Below are 4,835 nucleotides of genomic sequence, written 5' to 3'. Positions count from 1 at the left end.
ACTCCCAGCTCCACAAGCTCATAGCTGGGCCTCGGGGCAGACTCTCAGCTGGAGGTTTTAGACCCTGTCTTGCCCTGATCCAGTGACTGGCCAAATGGACTCTCAGAAGCCTTCCCCAAAGGCCCAGGAAGGAGTAGCTGGCAGGAAATACCACTTATTAGAAGAGAATGCTAAGGGAAGAGAAGCCAGGACCTAGAAGCTTGGAGACCTCCCACCCTGGGGTTTGAACACTGCTTCAGCCACTTACTAGTTTCAGGGTCTTGGGAAAATTACCTAATGTCTCTGAGCCTCAGTTTCCTCATTGGGAAGTAATAACAACTATTTCATCCTATGATGAGAGAATTAGATGATGCACGCAAAGTGCTGAGCTCACGGCCTGACACCTCGTAAATGCTCGAAAAATGGTAGCTATAATCCTTATTGAGGACAGATGGATCAAGGCCCCCAGCTGAGGGGGTGCAGGCTGTTGGTTGTTCAGCCAGAGGTAGGCAGCTGGTTAGTAGCGAGAATACAAACACAAAGTCCCAAGCCTGGCGCTAAGCAGTCTATATACATCATCTCATTTAAACAGTCCCTTCCTCTCTCAAAAGTAGGGGAAATTTCCTAAGGCTCAGTGAGTACTTGTAGAAGGTCTGCAGTTTACAAAGTACTGTTTACTTTATAGAGCCAACCTCTCATCCTGTGAGCATTCTAATAGTTGTCAACGGTCACACGACTAGATCTGGGACTAGAACCAGGGGACGGCTCCATCTTTCCCCAGAGGCTGGTGGCAGACACTCTGAGGGGTTTGGTGAGGCCTGAAATCCCCACCCAGGGCCTAGGGTGGGACAGGGGCTTTGAAGACAACAGTGTCATGTCTGGCTCCTGCCCAGCATCTGGTTCTGTGCTGGGCGGAGACCTGGGTCTGCAACTCATCAGCCCCACCTGTCAGCCCTCCCAGGCAGGCACGTGGGGCCTTCGGTTATCACTAAGGAGAGTTCGGCTGAGGGGGGCCTCAGTTCAGGGGCCTGGTCTCCCTTCCTTGCTGGGCACCTTCAGGCAGGGAGCTGTGTTCCCACCGGCCAAGCACCTCCAAGTTGACTGGGCTCTGTTATATGACAGGTACCCTGAAATATGCAGAGACCGCACTCATTCAATAAATATTTATTGAACACTGACAGTGTGCCTGGCCCTGAGCTGGCTGTGGGGTATTGGACAAAAATTCCCGCCTACATTCTAGTAAAAGAAGCTGTAAAGGAAAGCATAAGTGTGGTGGAAATAAAAGAGAGCAATTCGCTTTACACAGGTTAGTCTGAGAAGGCCTTTGAGCTGAGGGAGGGAAGTACAGCTAGAAAGAGCATTCTGGACAGAGAAGAGGGTCCACGCAAAGGCCCTGAGACAGGAAAATTTGGAGTGTCTGGAGATGAGCAAGCCTGCTGTGAGGTGGGCACACAGCGAGCTTGCCCTCAGTAAATGCCAGTTGAACAAATCAACCAAAGATCATAAGGATTTCTGCATCCAGCTGAGACGGAGTAACAAGGACTGGATTTACATCCCCACCTAAGACAACTAAGATACCCCGCAAAATATGTGCAACGGTGGTTCTCAAGACATCGGGTGCCAGACAGGGAAAAATAGTGACTTCTGGGAGTGAGGACACAAATGAGGTGAGCCCTAGAAATGCCCCACCTCACCGCCTGAAGAAAGTTTCCAGACCAGAGCGCAGCGAGAGGAAGGCAGGTGAAGCCTGGCAGCCTCCCCACACTGAGAAGACACTGAAAAGCTGGGAGTACGGAACACGAGGCAGAGAACCAAAAGGGCAAGAGCTGCACACAGAGAACTCTAGAGCTCTACACAGGGTACCTCTGCAGTCATTCTGCTCAGTGCATGCTTGTGAGGAAACCACCAGAAAGCACGGTGCGCACCACCCAAAAGGATGAGAGAGGATAATCCTTGGAGCTCACAGAGAGCTGCGAATAGCGCTGGTTCCCACAAACCAGAGTAGAAACCACACAATTAACGGGACACTGAGTAGAGCCAGCGTCAGAAGAAGTTTTGGCTCGGAAGTGGGAAAAAACTAGACACTGCTCTGGCCCCCTCTAACAAAAGTAAGATCTGAAAGGACCAAACTGTTTTCAAGTAACTTTTGCACGCCAGGACAAAGCTCAAGGACATTTATAAGAATACACACACACAGGGCTTCCCTGGTGGCGCAGTGGTTGGGGGTCCGCCTGCCGGTGCAGGGGGCGCGGGTTCGTGCCCCGGTCTGGGAGGATCCTGCGTGCCGCGGAGTGGCTGGGCCCGTGGGCCATGGCCACTGAGCCTGCGCGTCTGGAGCCTGTGCTCTGCGCGTGGGGGCTGGGGGTTGGGGGGTGGCGGCAGCAGTGAGGGGCCCGCGAACCGCAAAAAAAAAAAAAAAAAAAGAATACACACACACACAAATCCAGCAATTGATAAAATAAAATTCTTAATGCCTGGCAACCAATAAAAATTAGCAGGTAAAAAAGAAACAGGAAAATATGACTCATAATGAAAAGAAAAACCAATCAATTGAAACCTACCTAGAAATTACTCAGATGATAGAGTTATTACAGACTTTTTTTTTTTTTTTTTTTTGGCTGCACAGCATGCAGGATCTTAGTTCCCCAACCAGGGAGCAAACCCATTCTCCCTACAGTGGAAGCACAGAGTCTTAACCACTGGATCGCCAGGGAAGTCCCTATCACAGACATTAAAACAGTTATTCTAACTATATTCCATATGTTCAAGAAGATAAAGAAAAGACTGACCATGTTAAATAGAGATATAGAAGGTATTTTTTAAAAGACCCAAGTTGAAATTATGAAAACTATAATGTCTGAGATAAAAATACACTAGATGGATTAATAGAACACTAGACATGGCAGAAGATTAGTGAATTTTAATACATAGTAATAGAAACTATCCAAAATAAAACACCTAGAGAAAAAAGACTAATAATAATAACATGGCATCAGTGAGCTGTGAGATGACGTCAAGCGACCTAATATTTCTATATATGTAACCTGAGGGAAGAAGACAGGAAAAAATATTTGAAGGAAAAAATTAACTGAAACATTTCTAAATTTGATAAAAACGATAAATCCATAGATCTAAGATAATTAACCCCAAGCACTATAAACATAAAGAAACTATACCAAGCCCTCTGGTCTTCCCCATCCAACAGAAAGCACAAGAGAGACCAAGATTGAACCTGGGCCCTCGGCAGTGAAAGCACAGAGTCCTAACCACTGAACCACCAGGGAATTCCCAAGACAGCTGATTCTTCTTGTGCAGTGCCAGCCGTGTCACTGAGACATGATGGTGAAGGCTGGAGTAAACGAATGCAGCTGTATTGGGTGCCTGGTCACCAGGACTACTTTTTTTTTTTTTAAATAAATTAATTAATTAATTTATTTTTGGCTGCTTTGGGTCTTTGTTCCTGTGTGTGGGCTTTCTCTAGTTGTGGCGAGCGGGGCCTTCTCTTGTTGCAGAGCATGGGCTCCAGGCGCTCGGGCTTCAGTAGTTGTGGCTCACGGGCTTAGCTGCTCCTTGGCATGTGGGATCTTCCCGGACCAGGGCTTGAACCTGTGTCCCCTGCATTAGCAGGCGGATTCCCAACCACTAAGCCACCAGGGGAGTCCCACCAGGACTACTTTTAACTCTGGCAAAGTAGATAATGTCTCCATCAATGACCCCTTCATTGACCTCAACTACATGGTCAACATGTTCCAGTATGATTCCACCCATGGCAAATTCAATGGCAGAAAGATGAGAATGGGAAGCTTGTCATCAATGGAAGGCTCATCTCCATCTTTCAGGAGTAAGATCCCACCAACATCAAATAGGATGATACTGGTGCCAAATATGTTGTGGAGTCCACTGGTGTCTTCATTATCATGGAGAAGGCTGGGGCTCATTTTAAGGGTGGAGCCAGAAGGGTCATCATTTCTGCTCCTTCTGCTGATGCCCCCATGTATGTCATGGGCATGAACCATGAGACATATGACAACTCACTCAAGATTGTCAGCAATGCCTACTGCATCACCAATTGCTTGCCCCCGCTCCCCTCAGCCAACATCATTCATGACAACTTTGGTATCATGGAGGGACTCACACCCACAGTCTATGCCATCACTGCCCCCCAGAAGACAGTGGATAGCTCCTCTGGAAAGTTGTGGTGTGATGGTCATGGGGCTGCCCAGCACATTATCCCAGCTTCTACTGGTGCTGCCAAGGCTGTAGGCAAGGTCATCCCTGAGCTGAATGGGAAGCTCACTGGCGTGGCCTCTCATGTCCCCACCCACAGTGTGTTGGTTCTGGATCTGACCTCCATTTGGAGAAAGTTGCCAAATATGATGACATCAAGAAGGTGGTAAAGCAGGTATCAAAGGGTCGGTTAAGGGCATCCTGGGCTACATTAAGGACCAGATTGTCTCCTGAGTCTTTAACAGTGACACCCACTCTTCCACCTTTGATGCTAGGGCTGGCACTGCTCTCAATGACCACTTTATCAAGCTCATTTTCTGGTATGACAATGAATCTGACTATAGCAACAGGGTGATGAACCTTATGGTCCACATGGCCTCCAAGGAGTAAGAGTCCCTGGACCATCAGCCCTACTAAGAACGCGAGAGGAAGAGAGAGGTCCTCAGCTGCTGGGGAGTCCTTGCCTCAACTCAGTCTCCCAAGACTCTGAGAATCTCTCGTTCTTGACAGTTTCCAAGAACAAGAAACTGTGACCCCATCACAGTTGGGGCTCTCCCAAGCCCTACTTTGGAGGACCCCTATTTTGTCATGTACCATCAATAAAGTACTCTCTACTCAGCCAAGAAAAA

General features: G+C 48.1%; 1 pseudogene across 1 annotated transcript; it reads left to right on the top strand.

The window, feature by feature from the left end:
* The first annotated feature begins 3,699 nt into the window (after nucleotides 1-3,699).
* LOC309818993 (glyceraldehyde-3-phosphate dehydrogenase-like) lies at nucleotides 3,700-4,598 on the top strand (annotated as a pseudogene). The gene has a single exon. The product of its transcript is annotated as a glyceraldehyde-3-phosphate dehydrogenase-like (transcript).
* Nucleotides 4,599-4,835: the final 237 nt, after the last annotated feature.

The sequence above is a fragment of the Grampus griseus genome, assembly GCF_964374135.1.
Source record: "Grampus griseus genome assembly, chromosome: 2".
NCBI classification, from domain to species: Eukaryota; Metazoa; Chordata; class Mammalia; order Artiodactyla; family Delphinidae; genus Grampus; species Grampus griseus.
The sequence above is the reverse complement of the archived record's forward strand: the minus strand, read 5'-3'. Positions and strand labels throughout refer to the sequence as shown.